At 39.7% G+C, this 23,207-nt stretch overlaps 2 pseudogenes; one reads left to right on the forward strand and one right to left on the reverse strand.

The window, feature by feature from the left end:
• Positions 1–13,093: 13,093 nt before the first annotated feature.
• Positions 13,094–13,607, reverse strand: LOC143657863 (ADP-ribosylation factor-like protein 5A pseudogene; annotated as a pseudogene).
• A 6,558-nt stretch (positions 13,608–20,165) lies between these two features.
• On the forward strand, positions 20,166–22,739 carry LOC143657862 (phosphatidylinositol 3,4,5-trisphosphate 5-phosphatase 2-like; annotated as a pseudogene).
• Positions 22,740–23,207: the final 468 nt, after the last annotated feature.

Below are 23,207 nucleotides of genomic sequence, written 5' to 3' on the forward strand. Positions count from 1 at the left end.
AAATGCTATTCTATTGAGCACAGTTTGCATTCACTGGCAAAGCGAAATCTCCAGGGAAGCTGGAGAGGGAATGCAATTTCTAGTAATAACAGCTCACAACAGTGAATGCTATCCACTTATCCCCACAATTTCCAGCTATTTTGGACTCCTTTCTGAATTAACCTTTCATATCAAAAGGAGCAATTCTGCACACTAGAGACTCCGGCACAATTTCATGCATAATTTATTCACTCAGTTCAACATTAAACGCACAGTCCTTGACTTTGTCAAGGTGGATTCTGTTGGCAGACTTCACAAGCAGCAAAACAGGAGAAGTGATATCTACAACTCAACCTCTTCACCTATTCTGTCTGTTAAGGAATGGTGGGTGGGGGCAATGGAAAGGGAAAAATAAGTCAAGATGCTAGTACAGCACACTGTCATCTGTAGAATCTCTGACAAGCACAGAGTATTTTCACATCAATAGTCTCTCAAAGCTTTTTTTAAGTCCAAAAATACATAGCAAGCTTGAATTCTCTTTCATCAACAAAAGTCTAGTGCAATTTGTTTCCTTCCTGAAAATTCCACCATTCATGGAAAAACAATATTTTTTATCCTGGGTTGCTAAGTAGGCACTGCTGGGAGAAATTACTCAAAGCTGTTATTCAAACAGACCCACACATTAGCTTGAGGTCATATTAGAAGGGCTCATTTTCAAAATTTAAATAACACAGACTTTTCAATGAGATCCCAAATCCCAGATTTGCACTCCCAAATTGGCCTTCAAGAACATAGACATTCATTTTCTCTTCCTAAACTGCCCATTTGAACCCTCAAATGATAGATGTGTGCAACCAGTTGTAAAAAAGGAACCCTGATGCACCACAAAACTAATCTGCAGCCTTTTCAGTATCAGGTGAAATTCAGAAAATAAGGGAGAATCCTTTTCTCTCCTTCCAGAGACAACCTCATTCAAAGCCACTGAATCCGAATGCAAGAGTTCAACTACTGTCCATGCTGTAAATCACAGAATGCTTGGTTTCTCAGTCTCAGAGATTAAACAATTTATGTTCATATGTAACAGAAAAGAGGTGTTCTTTCCCTGTCAATGATGAAGATATTGGCTTCAGATTATAGGTACTTAATATATGACAGCAACTTCACTATGGGCTTTACAGGCATTATTGAATTTATTCTTCCTAACACCATCATTAGAGTTATTAATACCCACATTTTCAGGTGAAGAAAATCAGGCACAGATCATAATCACTACGTGTACTACCTCTCTTGCTGACCTCAATATCTCTTGAAAAACAATGGCAAAAACAAAAGCAATAATTAGATTTTAAAACAGGAACAAATACTGAGTGATTTCACTAAATACTGTGGACAAAGTGACTTGATCTCTAACTTTAGCACCTTTAAAAATACTATCTTCCACCAACAGCCTGGTCCAACTTTCTAATACTTTGGGTAATAGGAGACCTGGGAGTATAAGAGATGTCTCTGGAAATCTAACAAAGTTCTGGAAATTTTCACTCAGGACACTTTGGCAAAAGTCTTTAAATTGAAACTTTCTTTGCCAGCTGCCCCCACAGTCTAGTTAGAAGAAGCCCCAGGCACATAAGTTGGAGCCTTACCAAAATTAAGCCTTACTTTTATAATTTGCCTTTAAATTTACTGCAAGACCATGAAAATTAAATGCCTCTGGTACAGTCAAAGTAGCTCAGTGAGAGTCTAGCAATCCTCCTCAGTTACCATTCAGCAGTCTTTTTTTATTGTCCCAAGACAAGTTTCTGGATTTGGACCAAATTGTTGAAATTGTTGAAAACTCAGAGGTGCAGCAAGTTTTCCATTTATGACACTTTCAACCCCAGAGATGTTGATTTGCATCCTGATTACAACATACCAAAATGAAGCGTAAAAGCATCATTTTGTACTTGATTCCACTTATCCACACACATACACTCCCAAGCCACCATGCAAACCAGAATGCCTCGCAATTTATAGGAATAGGATGAGGCACAAAGAACACAGTGGACTCAAGATGCAATGGCAGGATCTGGCTGTGTGCCCACTCCAGCTAGAGTCCTCAACATCCCCACCTCTAATCTCCCTTGCTGCAGCCTCCCCAGAAGCAGTGAAGGCCCAAAGGGTTGACCTATAATTTCAGATCCTGGGAACAGACAGTATCTTATGCCTCTAATGTGAAAATCATGTCACAATGCTTCAAAAATTCTATTTATCAGAAGGAAAGCAGTATTGCAGGCTACTGGACTATACAGAGGCTAGAATAATGACAGAGCTTTGCTTCTGATACAAACTTGGAAGAACGTCACCTTCTTTGCTTCCTAGACTGGTAACCTTGGGCATGTTACTTAACCTCTTTGCACCTCAGTTTCCACATTTCAAAACAAGTTTAATAATATCCACTTTAGAAAACAGTTGTGACAATTTAACATGGTAACGATTTTAAATTGTTTAACCCAGTGCCTGGCAGAGAGGTCAATATTCCTAGGTGACATTTATCTGCTTTCCATGTGATCTCAATTACAGTATTAATCTTCAGACAAATCCATGAGATGGTTATTGTAGCATTTGTTACACAGATGTAGAACCAAACACAGAAATAAAGTTATATGTATGAATGCTGTTCAGCTGGTATATGGGGAGCTGACTTGGAACATGTATTTCTTTAACTTCTAAGCCCAAAGAGCTTAAGCAACCCTATCATGTTGCTACACTAATAAAAGGTTGACAAAAGGAGTGATGCAAGAACTGAAGAAGTTCTTGGAGGTGTGTGTGAAGAATCACAAACTTTACTTGCAACTAAATAATTTTAATTCTTTACCTTTTTCCTGCAGCATTCTTTTTTTTATTTCTCTTTTTATTGTGACAAATAACATATATACAAAAAAAAAAAGCAACAAATTTAAAAGCACGCCAAACAATCAGTCACAGAACAGACTTCAGAGCTTGTCATGGGACACAGTTCCATAATTCTAGGCTCTTCCCTTAGGCTGCTCCAAGACACTGGAGACCAAAAAAAAAAAAAAATCAACATGATGATTCAGCAGTCACATCCATCCATCAACTCCCATCTACTCTGTTATAACTCCACCTTTTCCCCCAATTTTTCTCCCAATCTTTAGGGGCACATGGGTCAAGCCCACTTCAACCTTCCCATGCTAGAAAGGGCTGTCCACAACATGGGACAGGGGGATGGAAAGAGTTGATATCCTGAAGAGGATGGCCCCCCTGAGCTCCAGGACCCACCTGGTCTAGGAAACCACCTGGAGGCTGGAGGCCTCTAGCCTGTAGCATTCTTTTAGAACTCCATAAAAGGGATGTCCAAAACACAAGTATTCCCAAAGCATACACTTTGGACACTCCATCAAGATTCCTTTTATCTGTCACCAGCTGCAGGGAGTACCACTGCTAAGGGTTTATGCCTGTGACCTCAGAAGATTTGCCCTTGGCTGATGGGAGCCACCTTTCCTGAGACAAATACTTCAGGAGGTTACACCCAGGCCCTCCCTCTAAATGGCCACCGACTGACACAGGAGTAAAAGGCTCCAAGCAGGATAGGTCTGTGGTTTGGTTTATGCACAAGCAGGCCCCCATGTTCATAAGACCAAGACTAGACTTTATGTCAGATTACACCCTTGCTTGTTAGATTACACCCTTGCTTGACTCTTCCCCCTGTTCTTTTCGACTTTTACCTCTCTCACACACACAAGCTTTTCAGAAGGAGCTCTCTTTAAACAGATCAGGTGCAATGGAATCCCTGTCTCAGGCTGTGCATCCAAGAAAAGGGACACAAGAAGCTCTGTTTTAGTTCCTGAACAAATACTCACACTTTTTCAGTTTTACTTGATTCTCCTGTCCATCAACCCCTACTTGTGCTTGCCTCACCCCATATGTTCTCTTACTATGAACTGTGCTATACTGACTCCAGTTTCATCTCTGTTTGAAAAATGGCTCTACTAAGTCTGCCCCTTATGATTCACAGAGGTTATATATAAGTGTGAATAATCAAAACAGCATGGTACTGGCACAATGACAGAAATATAGACCAATGGAATCAAACTGAAGGTTCAGAAATCTATGTCCAACTTATTTTGACAACAGGGAAAAGACCACTCAATTGGGAAAAACACTCTATTCAACAAGTAGTGCTGGGAAAACTGGATCTCCCATGCAAAAGAATGAAGGTGAACTCCTACCTTACAACACACACATAAATCAACTCAAAGTAGATCAAAGACATAAATTTAAGAGTCAGAACTATAAAATTTCTGGAAAGAAACACAGGGAAACATCTTCAGGACCTTGTGTTAGGCAATGGTTTCTAAGACTTTACACCCAAAGCACAAGCAGCAACAGCAAAATAAATATATGGGACCTTATCAAAATTAAAAACTTTTGCACTTCAAAGGACTCTACCATGAACGTAAAACAACAACCTACACAATGGGAGAAAATATGTGGAAATCACATATCCAAAAAAGGTTTAATATCCAGGATATATAAAGAAATCCTTCATCTCAATAACCAAAAGATAAACAACCCCTTTGAAAAATGGGCAAGAAACTTGAATAGACATTTCTCCAGAGGAGATAAACAAAATGGCCAAAATTCACATGAAAAGATTCTCAACATTAGGCATTAGGGAAGTGTCTAACTTAAACCATGGACTATAGTTAATACTACAATTATAAAAATGTGCTTTCGTCAACTGTGACAAATGCACCACACCAATGCAAAGTGTTAATAATACAGAGGTATATGGGAATCCTGTATTTTATGCACGATTATTCTATAAAGCAATAATTTCTCTAATAAACAAATATACATATGTATGTATGTGTATAGATATATATATATTTCATTGGGACTAACAAATCACTTTGGATGTTGCTGGTGTTCTGTGAAAAGGACCACAATTGTGGGACAGAATTATAAAATGAATCCCCAAGATTTTCAGCTACTGGTTATTTAATCAAACACTAATCTAAATACTGTTTTTAAAGGACTTTGCAGGTATAATTAAGGTTAGTAAGGATAGGGGGATTATTTGACCGGGTCTAACACAATCACATAAGCTCTTTAAAATGAGAGAGTTTTCACCATTTGAGAATACAGGAGAAGGTCTGAGAGATTTGAAACTCAAGGACTCAATTGTTGGTTTGAAGATGGAAGGCACCAGGTGAGAAGGAATGTGGGAAGTGTAAAGTAGCTGAGACAATCCTCATTTAACAGTCCCTAAGGAAACAGAGACCTTGTCCTATTGCTGCAGAAACTGTATTGTGCCACCCACCTGAATGAGCTTGGAAGTGAATATTTCCTGGCTGACACCTTAATTCCTGTCTTGTAAGACCCTAAACAGAGAATCCAGCCAAAAGCCTGCCACTAAGTCTGTGGTAATTTGTTACATAGCAATAGGAAACTAAAACATTTTTATCCTGAGATCTCTTCTTCACAGTGTAGCACAAGACACTAGAGAATAAAGACACTAGATCCTCATTCCAGGATCTCTGTCCCACGTTGCCAGGAAGGTCCACACCCCTGGGAGTCATGTCCCACGCAGAGAAGGGGAGGCCGGTGAGACTGCTCGTCATGTTGGCTGGAGAGAAGGGCCACATCTGAGCAACAAAAGAGGCTCTCTTGGGGGTGACTCTTAGGCCTAAATTTTAAGTAGACTTGACCTATCCTTTGTGGGGTTAAGTTTCATGTGAACAAACCCCAAGCCTGGGGGCTCAGCCTATAGCATTGGTTGTCCGCACCGCTTGTGAGAATATCAAGAATTCAACTTGGGGAAGTTGAATTTCTCCCCACTCTCACCATTCCCCGAAGGGGGTTTGTAAATACTTTTCCAGTCACTGATCAAATCATTCTGGGATTCATCGGGGGGAGAACAAAAGTTTTAATGACACTTGTTCTCTGCACTCCAGGAATGTGCCAGAGTAAAAACTCCCACAGATCAAATCACTGGAGAATTTCCAGGCTTGAACATTTTCTACTTGGCTATTATGGATGACAATATCTATACGCTACCTCAAAAGTCGACAAGCAATCAATTCCATCAAGCTCCTTGATTTCTAATTATTTTACTAAATATAACCTTTTTTCTACCTGTAGTCAGTCAATTTTTAAACACACACAGTGATTAGAGTATTGAACAACTTTGTAATGTATGTTCCCGGAAATGTTTTGAAAATATATATGATTTTTTTATACTGTTAATATAAACTTTGTATTTAACCTCTGGAATACTGGTTCCAGCTTGATTTTGTTTCTTCTCCCTATTCAGCTTCTCCTGCAATTTCACTCAGTCCTTTGGTATTCAGCTGTGATGGTTAGGCTCATGTGTTAACTTGGCCAGGTAATGGTACCCAGTTGTCTGGTCAAGCACACACGGACCTAACCTTTACTGGGAAGACATTTTGTAGATTTAAATAATCTGCAAGTTAATTGAATTTATGGCTGATTACATCTACAATCAACTAAGGAGTGTGCCTTCAACAATGAGAGAAGTTTAATCCAATCTGTTGAAGGCTTTAAAAGGAGAAGTGACAGCTTCAGCAATGAGAAGAGAGCACTTTCATCTCTATTTCAGCCAGCTAGCCTCTCCTGGAGAATTCACTGAAAACCTTCATCAAAGTTGCCAGCTTGCAGCTTGCCCTATGGAATTTGGACTCATGCATCTCCACAGTTGTGTGAGACACTATTATAAAATCTTAAAATATTTAAGAATATCTCCTGTTTCCCTAGAGGACCCTGACCAGCAGAAATGCTTATAACTCTCACATTTCTAACTCAGGCTCTAATCTTTCCCAAATGTTGATCCATTTACTCACCTGTCCATTCAATCCACCTGGATAGTTCACAGTTATCTCATAGTGGACTGTATTAGTTTTCTAGGGTTGCTGTAAAAAGATACTAAGAACTGGGTGGCTTAAAACCACAGAAATTAATTCTCTCAAGCTAGAATGTGAATTTAAGGTATTTGCAGGGCCATCCTCCCTCCAAAGACCCTACAGATGAATGTTTCCTTGCCTCTTCTAGCTTCTGGTGGCTTACTGACAATCTTTGGTGACTCGTGGCTTGAGGAAACATAACTCCAATCTCTACCTCTGTCTGTACCCGGCCCCCCATGTCTGTGTGCTCTGCATCTTTGCATGACATTCCCTTCTCTGTGTCTGTGTAACTAAACATCCCCCTTCTTTATAAAGATACATGTCACTGGATTAGGACCCAACCTAATCTAGTATAACTTCATCTTAAATTGATTATTTTTGCGAAGATCCCATTTCCAAGTAAGATGACATTCACAGGGACTGGGGATTAGGACATGAACATAACTTCTGGAGGGATACAATTAACCTACAACATGGACAGACCCCAAACCAAAACTGTTCTGGTAGCCTCCTACTTCCTATGCTGCTTACCAAACTCTCCCCATTCCTTCCCTGTTTACAAACAGCCTCCTCTTTCCATATTTTTCTAGCAGAGCTGGAGGCATCATCATCTACCTGATCTATTAAGACAAAAAACTGGGTGGCAAGTTGAACTTTACCCTGTACTTCACCTATGTAGCCATAAAGTCCATTGACTACCCCTTCCACACTCTCCAAGCTGTCTCCCTCTTACCTAGTCTGTTGCAATGGTCCCCTAACAGTCTCCCTGCTTCCTGTCTTTTACCTCCAAACATGTCATCCCCTGTTGAGCATATTACCTGTCCTGCTTTTGCTTACAAGACAAAGTCCTGAGTCCTTCCCATGCGACCCAATGCTTTTTCATGATTGATCCTAACATACCACTCCAATCTCTCCCTTCCCAAACCTTAAGGCCCAGCAAACCCTCCTCTTTCCTCCCATTCCCCATACACCCCATCACTTGTAATGCCTCCAGGAAACACTACAAACCTCTTGGTAATTGTACATAAGCTATTCCATCTGCCTAGAAGGTAATAAGCCCATCTCCCACACACATACACCTTTAAAAAACCTCTATTCACATCATACAACAACCAACTAAAATATCACCTCCTGTCTTAGTCTGGGTTCTTCTGAAAGTAGAGCCTGAGACAGGGACTCGTATGCAGGTAGTGTAATTGGAAGTAATCACAAAAACAGGAATGGAGAATGCGAAGAATAAAAATTAAATAAAACCGTATTATCAAAGGCAACGCTAGGACCTCTGAAAAGCACACAGAATGCTCCTCAAAATTGTTCATCCAGGAAGACAATGGGCATTTATCTATTGGCTTCCATCCCTCATAGGTTGGATGTTGCCCCTTGGAGCACTGACTGCTTGGGCATTCCATGCTATATTTCCAGGTCCTGTCCCTCCAGAGAAACCCTTCAGACAGAAAAGTTGAGAGACACAGCTCAAACTCTGAGACTCAGAGCTATCCAATAGATGACTGAATCACAGGAGGCCTGAGGGGATGGGCAGAAGGGCAGTCACTGCCTCCTCCATACATTCTATTTTCAAAGAGTTCTCCCAAAGCCCTCTGTGCTTTTGCCTTTTATAGGGTTTTACTAGAGTTGTAATTTACTGCTCTGTTGCCCCACTAGGGTTTGAGTTTCTGGAGGGCAAGTTCTACTAAAGTTGTAGCTGGTCCATACCAGGATTCCTCGAATGTGTTTGTCAATTGAATCAACCCATAAAGCTTATTCTAAGCTATGCCTTGGTACTAAACTTCTAATTCCACATATTTTAAACACAGATGAAAAGACAAGATATCAACTCATTAATATGAATTTTAAGGTCTGCAAACCCAAGCTGTCAAATATACGACCAAATAATTTCAAGTCAATTCAAAGATGCTACAGTGAAGTTGTTTTCTTCTTGGCCTTTGTAATGTAAAAAGTAATAAGTAAAGGAGACAGACATAGTAACATCCTTTAGGCTGAAGGAATTAAAATTTAGATATATTTTTAAAATCACAATTCAATAATTCTTCATTTTATTTCTTAAAAATCTGTTTCTATACACTTGATCAATAAAAAGTTAGCTTTAAAATAATTTAAACAAGTGGCTATATTTTTTGTATTCCGGACTTACTCACATTAATTTGAAAGATTTATTTTTGAACCCTTCTCCTCTGCTTGCTTGATGTACTCTGACATAAATTCAATACAAATATGGGTGGTTGTTCAAAGGAGCAGCCTAGAAACATTAATTGGCTGATCACAATAACAGCCTCATCCTAATTCCAGGCAGCTCTCATCCCTAAAATAAGCACGTTCCCAAATTCTTATAAACTTAAAATAGAATTTCAGTGTCTTTGATTGAGTGTGCCAGTTTGCATTATTTTTCCATTTTAAAAAACTTATGGCTGGGGAATATAAGCATTGCACACAAGTACACAATTCATAATCTTTATGGTTTAACTTAAAATTATTGTGTAGCTGTTGACTTTTGGTAAAATTAGACATTCCATTCAACAACTATTTGGTAAGCACATATCAAGGCCCTGGCACTGCACTGGGAGTTGTATTAATTTTGTGTGTGTGTATTGCTGTATGGCGGGGTCACATTTCATCCTTTTTCCACTTAAGTATCCCATTATTGCAGTATAGTATCATTTGTTGAATTTTTTGTTGGTTTGTGTTGGTTTCTTTGTTTGTTTTTGGGAATTGCATGGGCTGGGATTCGAACCCGGGTCTCCAGCATGGTAGGCAAGAATTCTACCACTGAACTACTCTTGCACTTTTTAATTTTTAAGCAGAGTAAGCTATTCTACTATTTCAAATTCCAACAGTCCACCACTCTTCTAATGTTTCATAACTGAACTCTCTTGAAAAGTCAAGTTCCATTTAGCAAAGCTAAATGACATTCCATTAATTATGCAAACACCTAAAAATAAGGATTTTTTTCCCTGCAGGGATGTTTTCCATCTGTTAAAACTGATAGTCAATACAATTTTAGCCCATGGTTATACTGAATGTTAAATTTCAGTACTTACCTGTTCTTTTCTTTGCCAGCATGTCTTTTGCCTCTACGCCCCACTATAAATTTAAACACACCCACAGCAAGTCAGTTGCAAAATATTAGCACCAGAGAGCAACAATTCAGTTTATCTCATACTCTCGGTAGAAAGAAATGATCTTCAAAACTGCACAAAACATGTGACTTGTAGTATAATATTTCCCAATGTTATTTACACTACTTGTTTTGATAAAACTTGGTATCACAAATATTTTTAGTTCGAGGACTAAATAATTCATGTCACACCTGAGCAAAAGAAAAACGCACTCCCTCACTTTATCACATCAAGGAAGGCAGCTGAGTTTCACTGGATTCAGGTGGAGGAGTGATCACCATCTCAGGATGCTTCAGACTGACTCCGGAAAGAATGATTTTAACCACCTGAAACTATTTTGCTAATGAACAAAGCCAGGTCTATAATTTGGTGATTAGAAATTACAAATGGAGGGCAGTCCATAGTGTCTCACTGGTAGAGTTCTTGCCTGCCATGCCAGAGACCCGAGTTCGATTCCCAGTGCCTGACCATGTTTCAAAAAAAAAAAATTACAAATGTCAGCATCTCTCAAAATACTAGGTCTTAACTTCTGCAGTTCGTTGCGTCTAAGAGCCCAGATGAATTTAATCCATCCCTAATTATTAGCAAAGGATTCAGCAGACAGGAAAGCTCTGCTTGGGCTCTACAATTCCCTGTGTGTAGATACAGAAGCGAGGGAAGAAGAAAAAGAAGCATCTTGGCTACCTCAAACTCCCACTTGAATATGGTATTTCCCTTTGATCACTTCGTTGGTGGAAAACACATAAAAATGAAAATTGTGAAAAGTCAAGGAAAAGCCGAGGCAATTTATGACCAATTAAAAATTGTGTGACTAACAATGCTTTGTGATTTGCTTGTGGAAGAAATAGGGCCAAGTGGGGTGACAGGAGTAGAAAACAAGGAAAGACTTAATTGTAACTTTATACTATTTTTGTATCTCTTTTATAATAGAAAACAAAACACTTCAAAGTTTGTGACTTCAATGCACTGATGACAAAAACTTTTTTTTAGAGAAATTGTAGATTTAAAGAAGAATCATGGATAAAATACAGGATTCTCACATATCACCCTATTAGTAACAACTTTCACTGTTGCACATTTGTTACAATTGATGAAAGCACAATTTTATAATTGTGCTGTTAACTAGGGTTCCCCGTTTATGTTGTATTGATTCATGGATTTTAAAACACTTTTTATTCCAGTAACATATATACAACCTAATATTGCCCTTTTAAACCACATTTAAATATATAATTCAGTGCTGTTAATTACATTCACAGTGTTGTACTACCATCGCCACCAACCAATACCAAAACTTCCAAAACTTCCATCGTCCCAAACAGAAACTTTACATTTTAAACCTTAACTCTCTATTCCTTACTTTTTTTCAGATGTTATACTGTATTGAAATGACTTTCAAAACTTTCTTTTTTTTTTTTTACATGGGCAGGCACCGGTAATCGAACGCAGGTCCTGTGGCATGGCAGGCAAGCATTCTTGCCTGCTGAGCCACCGTAGCCCTCCCAACTTCCAAGGTTTTGACAATGCTTATAATACGCACAAATACTTCTCACTAAAACCTCCAGGAAACACAAAAGGCTGGTATTAAAAGCATTTTTCTTCTTGAACATTCTAAAACATGCCAGTTTGAATTAGCCTTCAGATTTTTAGGGTAGAAAAGCTATGTAAATAAGAGTACTCATATGTTTTAACACATTACGATAAATTTACAGTATGACAGAAATATCTTCAATTTTCAGATACTGTAAAAAAAAACCTAAGTAAAAATAGGTGTGACTGGTCAAGCTACTTCTTAGTAAAAATCATACAGCATATCAATCAATTCTTATACCAGCTTCTTAAAAGCATTCAAAAACTATTTGTGTCTTCTAATTGTCTAAAAGTATATTCATATGGTAGAAGAAGATACAAGACAACTAACAGAAATAAAAAAAAACTCACACTATTCCAATTCCTAAAATCAGTAACAAGAAATTACTGTTGTCGCATGGAAAATATGCTTCATTTTTCATCTCAAATTCATGACATGAGCTTATAAATGTTCGACATATAAGTTATACCCAAAAAAATTCTGTTATTTCTCTGGATAGACATGTTTCACAAAACACTTTTCAATTAATGTTGAAGAAAAATTACTTGGTAATTTTAATCACAATTAATGACTGACTGGTTAATGGTCAACAATTTATTCAGAAATATAAATGACATGGACCTATACAGGGAATAATCTGATAATTATCTGCTGTGTAACTCTGCCCATTAATAATACAAAAGCCAAGAATTTGATATAAGTTCCAGTCAGTTGCAGCACATATTTCCATATGATTCAATCAACAAAAAATCTGTACACAACATCAAGCTTTCCCCCTTTTTCTTTCTCTCTCTCTCTCTCTCTCTCTCTCTTTTTTAAGAGTAGCTTAATGATTTGGGGGTTTGTTAGTACAATACAGAGACCCAAAGGGGGAAAAGAACGAAATTGCACGTAACACCAATGCCAGTGCTAATCACATATGGTTACAACGAAGGATAAATTAATTTTTGTGTAACTCGCTTTTCTTTAGAATATAAATCAAAGCCATTAACTTGAACTTGAGGTATATACACAATACATACACAAACTTATGCAAAATACTTTGCACAAGTTAACGCTCCATGTTAAAATATTGGAAATTGAATAACTGTGCTGATTTGTATTTTTTACTTCATTCAACTAGGGAGGTTTATACTGATAATAAAGCTCTCAAAGTTAACAATGTCTTTCTCCCCCATTACACTTACCACAGGCTACACAATGTCCTGAGAAGGTTCTTTATGAGAAAAATGTCAGGCACAGCTTTAAGACCTTACTTTGGAAGAAACTAATGAGAAAGCAAATTGGAAGGTGAGACTTCATCTTTGTATTCAAATGAGTGGCCTTAATTTTTCTTCTTATAGAAAAAGTTTAAATCAGTTTATTATGAATATATCTAAACCATTAATTTTTGCAGCTTTCAGGAAAAGTCCAGCACTTCATTTATATAAAGTCTATGAGAAGGTTAGTAGAGATCATCTAATCTTAAATCATGACATCACCCATTCAAGTCCCTGGCACAATCCCTTGCCTGTAAGAGCACAGCACGCCTGGATGTGCCACTGGTGATCTTTAATAGAAGTTAGTTTCAAAAACTGGGAGATTTCTGCTACAGTCATACATTCTTTAACATCTTGTTTATTAGCAAAAATCAGCAATTCAGCTTTTCTTAGTTCCTCATGCGCTAACATTTTATACAGTTCTTCTCTAGTTACAGAAATCCTTTCTCTGTGTGTACTGTCCACAACTATTGCAGACTCAGTGTTAGTGTAGTAAGTGTTCCAGGAAGAACAAAGAGATTCTTGGCCACCAATATCCCATATTGCAAAACGTGTATTATTAACAACTATCTCTTCTACATTACTTCCAACGGTAGGTGACAACTTCATTCATAGAAAACTGGTAAAGGATGGTCGTTTTCCCTGCATTATCTAGCCCAACAATTAAAACTTTGCGCTCCTGGTGACTGAACAGTCTCCATATTCGGGTGAAGAGAATTCCCATTCTCGGACAGCGGACCCCCTCCAGCCACCCAGGCCTTCTGGTCTCCCCCGGCTTAGGCTGAAGGGGAAGAGAGAGACCAGCCAGAGCCAGAGTCTCTGCCTCTGTTGCTGCTGCTGCTGCTTCCCAGTTTGCCGCCGGCCCGCTTCCCGGGGAAGCAGAGGAAGGCTGAAGCCCACGCCGCAGCCGCGGCACTCACCTGGCTCAAAAACATCCCGGCCGCGTTTTCTGCGAGGAGCCTTGCCGGCCACCGTCCTCCTCCAGTTCCTCTTCAGGCTATTCCTTACATTTTTGTTAAACATGCAATGCAAGACAAAACAACAAATGACAAGACCATGCCATTATTCTTAACCAGAATTTTTGGAAAATATCTAAAAAGTAAGTAATATTGAGTAATATCATCGTGGAGTTTGGCATTAGACAAATGTCAAATACATGTTTAAAACCCGCAGGCTATTTTAAAATCACTGAGCCTCAGTTTCCTCGTTTGTAAAATGAGGACATGAATAGCTACCTCATGGTATTGCTGTAAGAATTAAATGAGATGATGTAGAATTACTTAGTATAATATGTTGCATATTGTAAGAACACAACAAATGTTATATTCTGAAAGTTATGTTCTATTCGTAGGTATATGTTGAGGTATAAAAATCTGATTATTTTTGTAGAAAGCAAAGCAAGATAACCACCCATCAGAACTGATTGCTTAGTAGAGTTATATGAAGATGGCCTGCAGTATCCGCTTAACTTAAAAAAAAAAACTGAGAAAAAAAGAAAATTAAAGTTAGAGGCCAGTTCCTGTCTCTCAATCACAGGAGGTCCAAAAAGGAAAATCTGAATAAGACAAAAAGTAGATGAGTTAAATGAAAAAAAAAGTTTATAAACCACTTGACTCAGTCTCTAACACTGAGCACTCATCAGTGGTAGCTATTTTATTATTGCATTTTCTCATTCACACCTGGACAAATTTATTAGCAAAATACCAAATAAAATAAAACTTTATATTGTCACCCATTTTCCCTCTTTGTGGCAGTTGCACAAGACAAATATTCCATAGGGAATGAACCAAAATTAACTCTTTAAAATGAACATTAAAATTGGATCTTTCCCTATTGAAGGAACTGCTGAATAAATATGAATTCAAGAAAACAATTCTAAAAGTGAGAACCCATAAAGTAATAAACAGATAAAGAATGCTTTCTATGGCAATCTGCATCCAAACACTAAAGAGCAAGGATTTCAACCAAAACTTCTGATCAGAAGTTGAAATCACTATCCCAGAGGACCCAACTCAATAAAGAGCTAGTTTCATCAACAGATTGAGGGGTAATTAGTAGAAAGATAATGTTGCCTTCTGGCTAAGTGGGAAATTTAGAGCAGCTATTCTAACTCTCAATCGAAAGGAGAGGGCTCTGAAGAGTTATTAGCCCAAGAAAAGATTCCATGTTGAGCTCATCCATTGTTCAAAAGCTAGCAGTCATGGATTTTTTTTTTTAAGTAATCTTCAAAATTTTATATGGTATCTAGCTATAGAGGAAAATATGACTCACTGTGTTTGAATTTGGCTGGAAAAAAGGATGAATTAAATATATTATCATCAGGAAAAAGACAATGAATTGGGCAATGAAATTCTTTTTTAATCCAGTCTATGACTTTTGATGCTTGCTATCTTGCTTTTGTGATATGAAAGGAGACACAGAATTAATTTTAAACACATGAGCCTGCAATATAGTATAATGGTTTAGCTTTTGGCCTTGGGCATCGGATGGTCCTAATGTCAGATCTGCCACTTCACCTTGAGCTGGTGACATATCCTCTCTAAACCCAAATTTTTTGTCCGTCAAAAGGGCTTAAAATTGTGCCTGCCTCAATTCAGTGAGATAGTGCATGAATGCACTCAGAACAGTGCCTGGCAATGCCCAATAAATTTTAGCTATACTGCTGTCATTAATACCAAAGAGAAGACTCGGTTGTGTCAATGATATTTGGACTTACACTTTTCCCCCTGGGAAAAACATTAGACACATTTTATTCTGAATATACCCAGAGAATGGAAATGACACTGTCAGGAGAGGCTTCATCCCCAAGCATTAAAGGACAATTCAATCACAGTTTTCACAATCATTAGCACAAAGAGAATCCACTACACTGCCCAAAGGAACCAATTCAACCAAAAAATCCACTAAACACTTCATTTTGCCTCCCAATTTCTCAAATTTACAAAAAGAAGAACAGCCAGACATTTCCTGGCATGTATGGGATATAACTCAGTGGCACATGCAGGAATTTGTCCATTCAACCACAGGACAAGAGTCTCTTAGCCACAGATGCTGCCATCCCTCTAGCTGTAATCACATGTGTCACAGCCTAGGGAACATGTCTCCTACTCAAAGTAAAGAACTCAAATCAAACAGTGCATGGCCCAAGAAGATCAAATCATATCATTCCCACAGATAAAGCAAACCCTCAAATGCTGATTCATCTTTGTCAATTAACAACTCCAGGTAAGAGGGGTCCAAAACTTTCAAAATATGCTAACTAACATCCTGATGAGGGAAATCATTTAATGATTTTTAACTGAAAAGGCAGAACTATTCATGTTTGCCTTAATACTGCCCAGTATTAAGTAATATTACAAGGCCAGTATTACAAGGCCTTGAAAAATTATCTATTTCAACATTGCCCCCAAGTGAAAATGGCTTTGAAATGTCTTCTGTATTCTTTGCTGGGGCCTGAAAAGAAATCATTGCATTACCTTGCATTGGCTCTTAGAGTCATTAGCCTCAGACAGCACCATCATTTAAGAAATTTATCATCAGCGCTGTCCTTCACACAATGTATTAGTGCAATGCATTATAAGAGCACCTCACTCTGATGATATATGGCTCCAAAGATGGCAACCTCTGGGGATGAATGGGTCTAAGAATAGATGTGGTGTAGGAGAGTAAAAAAGTATAGATCTACATTGATGGTGTTATTCTGAAATCTGTATTTGTTGCTCTAAACCAACTCCTCCAATGCTCATAACAATCTTTACAATTTCCCTGATTTAAGAAATAATTCTTCATGACATTAAATTGATTTTTTCAAGACAAAGAGGGAAGGCTTCTAAAATTAGTGGGTTGGTACATTGAGGGATAACCCGGCCTAAGCCTGATGATAAATTTCAATCGTGGCTTTCAAGAAGACTCTAATTTAGTCCACCTCTCCCTCACTTAAATTTTTCAGTAGACTCTACAAAGGAGAGAAAGGAGATTAACGTCTGATGTCTTCAAGGGTATTAGAACAAAAATTGAGTCACAATTAATTTGTCTATACCAAATTCTAGCTTTCTACATGGCTGATGACATATTTTTTCTGAAGCTCAATTCTCCCATTTTCATTCTTCAAAGTCCAGAATGCTGTCCTCTCTGATACTTTGCCTAAATAGGATGCAAATATTTTAGCTAACTACTGAAATAAATCATTATGAACATTCAACTTTAAAGAAAATCATGGCAAATGAAAATGCCTCAATGGCCTGATTCATACATGCTAGAGTAATCTGCAAGGTCACAGACTCCTTTGTTAAAATGGGTTTAGAGTATTTTATGACAAACTTTCCAGTACAGTTTGGGAACAGGCCCTAATTTCCCATTGTAAGCATTATGCCTCTAGGAGCTAGTGCTTCTAAAGTTATGCCCCCAAACCAACTTCCTACCCTATCCTATAATGCCAAAATGAGTCCTTCACTAGAGTTAATCAACATTCTTTATACTAAGAGAAAAAGTAAACAAGACTGAGAGGAAAATAAATCATGGCTATGAATGCAAAATCCCACAATTATGTTCAATTAACATGTCTCCTCCAAGTGAGTTAACATGCAAACCAACTGGAAATCTTGGCGTGGTAAACTCAGAAGACACCAGCTCCTTTTCTTCCATATTCACCAACATGAATCTCTAAAGACAAAGACTTAGAGCTTCTCTCAGCATTTCTTAATCATCTACAACATAATCAGGTTATATGACCTTAACAAAGAAACAATTTTCCTCCCACTGGATGTATGGAGGGGGAACAACCTTAGCCTAGACCACTTATCTGTGATGAGCTGGTATCTTTTTTAATGATCCTGCAGTCTGTCATATTTTAGATACTAGCAAGGCAATACCCTATGTTATTTGCTACAGGTTTTAACACCCTGAAATGCTGATTTCAGTGGGAAAGAATCAGAGAGGCAGAAAGAAAGAGACAGAAAAGTCAGAGAGACTAAGAGATAGGAAGAGGCAGAAGAGAGAAAGGAATGAAAAAGGAATAGGTAAAAGAAGTAAACTGGGATTGTGGGAAGGTGGCAGAGAAGGAAACTCCAAAATTAATTCTCTCTACCAAAACAACTATTAAATGGGCAGGAGCTACCAAAAACAACTATTCTGAAACTCTAGACTCCAGCAGAACACTGTAAAGATTCTAGGGAAGACTGGGAGGAAGAGGCTGATAAAGTATGGTAAAGACTAGTAAACTGCTCTCTCCACAGGGCAGTTTCCAGCACCCATACCCTAATCTTGTGGCAGGCTGTGATGGGGTATGGCTCCTGGCTACCTCGCCAGTGACAGAAAGGGACAAAGATCAAGGGTAGGCATGGCTGTCTGCTGATTGTGGCTTTGAAATAGCAACTTTGGATTGCTGGGAGCCAGGTGCTGAGGGAATCCATTGTTCCAACACACCCCGGACAAAGGCTACTAAGAAAATTTAAAGACATGACACTTTCTCAAGACTAGGAGGGACAGCTGAATGGCTGTATTTGCTGGGCAGGTCAAGAAAAGCACAGCTTCAGGGAGCCATGGAAGAATCTTTTGGCACCCTTCCTGATGCTCTCCCAGGGCATTATGGAACTGGTCTGTGCCCACTGCATGGGTGCATGGGTCCCTAGCCTTATTTTGGCCAGGAAAGACTGATTTGAGTAACTTGTCTCCAGAATCTGCCCTCTAGGCAAAAGGAACTTCAGAGGATAATGAAAGGAATGTAAAATTACTGAGGTGGTACCTGCTTTAAACACTAGAAAGAGGAAGAGGGTCTGTTTCCTGGGAGATAGAGAGGACATTCAAACTCCTGTAAATAGTAGAATTCCAAAACAACTAACAAGCACAAACCCAGGACAAAACATGGGCCCAGAAAGAAAGGGAAAACCCTGTACTTTGCATCTGACTTGGATGGACTTTACTAATAGAATGGCTGACACTCAAGAAAATATCTGTGAAATCACCAGCAGGTTACACAATTAAGAAACAGACATGTCAGGGAATAAATCCCAGAGTTAACATTTTTAAATATTAGAATGCGGGTGCATGGGTGGTTAAGTGGTAGAATGCTCGCCTTCCATGTGGATGTATAGTGTGCAACAAGAGTAAGAACAAATAAAGAAACAGGAAATTATGACCCAAAAGAAAGAGGATAAAAATCTAGAAAACACTAAAGATCAGACTGGACATACCAAGTAAAGACTTTAAACAATGATCTTAAAAATGCTCAAGGGTATGAAGGAAAATATAGAAAAGAACTAAAGGATTTTGTAAAATAATTAATGCGCAATATGAAAATCTTAGTAAAGAGAAAGAAATTTTAAAAGGAACTAAACATAACTATTGGAATTGAGACCACGATAATTGAAATGAAAAACTCCCAAGAGGGTTTCAATAGCAGATGGAGGCTGGGAGAAGAATCAGTGAACTCTAACACAAGACAATTGAAATGTTTCAGGCTGAGGTGCAGAAAGAAAAATGAATTATACAAAGAGGAAATTAGCCTTAGAGACCTCTAGGGCACCATCAAGCATACCAAAATATGCATTATGGGAGTCCCAGAAAGAGAAGAGAGAAAGGAAAAGGAATATTCAAGGAAATAATAACAGAGAACTTCCCAAACTTAGCAAAAGATTTGAATGTGCACATCCAAGAAGCCCAGAGAACACCGAATAGGATAAAGAAGAAGAAAAACACACCCCATCATATATTGGTCACACTGTCTTGTCAAAGGACAAGTACAGAGTCCTGAAAGCTGCAAGAGAAAAACAATGTGTTACATACAAGGGAGTCCCAGTTAGATAGAATGCCAATTACTCATCAGAAATCATGGATGCAAGAAGGCAGTAGTGAGTTGAAATACTGAAAGTGCTGAAAGAAAACAATTGCCAACCAAGAATTTTATATCTGGCAAGATAGTCTTTCAGAACTGAGGGAAAGAGTAAGACCTTCTCAGATTTAAAAAAAAAAAAAAAAAAAAAAACTGAGGGAGTTGATCACCACTAGGCCTACCCTACAAGCAATGCTTTCGGACTAAAAGAAAAGGATACTAGACATAAATAAAGACCTCTGGTAAAAGTAACCATTAGGGTAATTATAAATGCCAATAATATTATATTGTAGTTTTGGTAGGTAACTCTACTTTTTACTTCCTACAGGTGCTAAAATGCAAATGTATAAAAATTAATGAGAAATCATTGGTTTTGAACATACAACGCAGGAAGATATAATTGGTAACAAGTTCATAAAAAAATGGAATAACAGAGGAGTATAAGAAAATCTCATGCAGACCTCCCAGGGCGTGGCTGCACACCACTTCTAGACCCTGAGTGAGCCCACTGTTCTACACGCCCAGCCCAACCAAGGCCTCCCGTGCACCCTGCTGCTGACTGTGAAGTGGAAGCAAGAGCTAAACCTGCCAGACAACCATGATGCTTCAGATGGGGAGAAAGAGAAGCCCCCACCGCCTCTGTACTCTGGTTCTACAAGCATTTCTGCCTCCATGGGGCCCAGCAGGCCCCCACCAGTCCCTGAGACCCCCACAATGTCAGCTACTGAGAGTGCTCCCAATGGGCTAAGCACTGTCTTGCAGGAGTACCTGAAGGGCAGATAGAGGTTGGATCTGGAAGCTGTGTAGAAAGGAGCAGCAAGCTGCCTCATTTCACCTAGACCCTTACAACTTCATCCCAAAAGCTACACAATGAGGTAGACAAGGTCCTGTCAGGCCTGGAGATAGTAGACAAGGTCCTGTCAGGCCTGGAGATAGCATCCAAGGTGTTTGACCAGCAGAGCTCACCTATGGTGACCTGCCTTTTACATCAGTACAGCCCACCGCAGACTATGGAGCAGGCAGTAGAGAGCCTGGTGCTGAAGCTATAAGTGCTAAAGGACTTCCTGGTTAATATCCAGAAGAATGCCTTGAAGTCCCTGTCCTGAACTCCACAGTACCCCCAACTCCACAGCAGCCATCCAAACATCCAAGAATATCCCAGCACACGCCTTTGAGGTGAAGCCAGATGTGTCCCTGGGTGAACCTGACCAAAACTTGGGAGTCGCGGAAGTTCATGCTGAGCATGGATGTGGAGGGCAGGCAGCTGGTGCTGCTGTGGAGTCAGCGAGACACATGGAGGGACTGGAGAACCTTCATACACGACCACATCCATCAGCTCATTAAGTCCTAGTGTGCCCAGAACAAACTGGGTGTTGTGTTTCAGAAGAAGAATGACTGGATCCAGCAAAGGGACTTCATCTTTGTCAGTGCCAAGAAGTGAGAGGCTATCTGTCAGCTGCTGCAGCTCATTAAGAATAAGCTCTCCGAGCAAGACAACCCCAACATGATCTCTGTTTTTGTATGCACTTGGCACATGAGAAGTGTACTCTCTCCAAAAAATGTGACATCTTGGTTCACACTGAAGGATCTGAATCACAATGACCATAACCCACGACATTTATATCTTTGGGACTCAGGAGGACTTTGTGGGCAACCATGAGTGGCTGAATATACAGCATGGGGGCTCAAAAAACTCATAGATTTGGATTACTGCCCGAATGCTATTCAGTCCTTATGGAATATCAAGGTGGCCATGCTGATCAAGTGTAAGCACAAAAACTACATCACCCATGTCAACACCTCCAGGGTAAAGACTGACACTGCCAACACCCTGGGGAACAAAGAGGCTGTGGGGGTCTCCTTCATGTTCAGTGGTTCCTCATTTGGGTTTGTGAACTGCTGGATCCCTTCAGGAAATGAGAATACTGCTCAAAAGAATCAGAATTATCTGGATATCCTGTAGCTGCTATCTATTGCTGGGTGACTGGCAGCTCAGTGACTTTAACAGCTCTCTGCATTTCACTCACCTATTTTGGTTCAGGGACCTAACTACAGCCTAGAAAAGGATGTCCAGGAGATCCTGAACTACATCAGCAGGTAGCAGTTTGAGCCCTTGCTCAGGGTGGAGCAGCTCAACTAGGAGCAGGAGAAGCACAGGGCCTTCCTTCAATAAAGTGAAGAGGAGATCTCCTTCCCACCCATCTACCGCCATGAGCAGAATTCTTGGGACATACATCTCTTGTGCAAGCAGAAGTCAACTGGGGTCCGAACCAACATGCCCTCATAATGTGACTGGATTCTCTGAAAAACCTGCCCTGAGACCCATATCATCTGCAATTCCTGTGGTTGCACCAATGACACTGTATCAGTGACCACTCTCTATGTTTGGGACATTAAGGTTATAGTTCACTCTTAGTTCATCTCTAAGAAAGGGTTCTTGAAGACTTCAGACCAGGCCTATATTGAATTCAAGAGCATCAAGGTCATTGTGAAGACTTCCCAGGCATACTAAGTTCTTCACTGAATTCTACTCCACCTGCCTGGAAGAATACAAGAAGAGCTTTGAGAACAATGTTCAGAGCAGTGATAACATCAACCTCCTCAAGGTGCAGTGGTCCTCATGCTAACTGCCCAAGCTAAAGCCTATTCTGGCTGACACTGAGTACCTGCAGGATCAGTGCCTCTTGCTCACAGTCAAGTAGATGGGTGGCTATAAAACCTCCAGGAGAGCACGGCTGCACTCAAGTCCATGCATGACAGCACGGCCCAGCAGTTCTTAACCTTCCTGTCCTACCAAGGTGAGGAGACAGGCACTATCCATGGCTCCATGAAGGTGTGGGTGCCCACGGAGCACCTGGTCACCTGTGAATGCCTCACTGATGGATCAGGATTGATAAGGACGAGACAGGAGCTAAGAGTAAAGCTCCAGCTCAAGTCAGAAGGTCCTGTTCAATGTTGCAAATGGCCAAGACACTGAATGAGGTGGATTAAGACCCTGTGGGGCCTGGCTGCTCAGCACTCCTCCCAAGCCCCTTGAAGTTGCAGCAGTCCCAGGCACTGTCCTTGGACTATGGCCAGACCTTCAGTTTCCCTCTACCCCACATTCAAGAGAGCACCTAGGAGGACTTGGCAGAGGAAACTCTGTGCCTACAGGGTGGGATGGCAAGCTGCACGAGACAGGCATGGGCGCCTGACAGCAGGCCACTGGCATGGAGTGCTATAACAAGGGCCTAGTGCACAACGGCTGTGGTGATGTGGGATTTCTCAGCAACATCACGGAGGAAGATCTGGAGGAAGCTGGGGTGCAGAACCCAGCTCACATACACTTCCTTCTGGAAACTGCAGTCAGCAAGTAAAGGCAAAGGCCAAATGATCAAGGGGTCAATTCAAAAAGAAGACATAACAATTATAAATATATGTGGAGCTATAGGAGAGTCACAAAATATATGAAACAAATGCTAACAGATTTGAAGGGAGAAAGTGATGGCTTTACAT

This window comes from Tamandua tetradactyla, chromosome 15 (assembly GCF_023851605.1).
Source record: "Tamandua tetradactyla isolate mTamTet1 chromosome 15, mTamTet1.pri, whole genome shotgun sequence".
Lineage (NCBI taxonomy): Eukaryota > Metazoa > Chordata > Mammalia > Pilosa > Myrmecophagidae > Tamandua > Tamandua tetradactyla.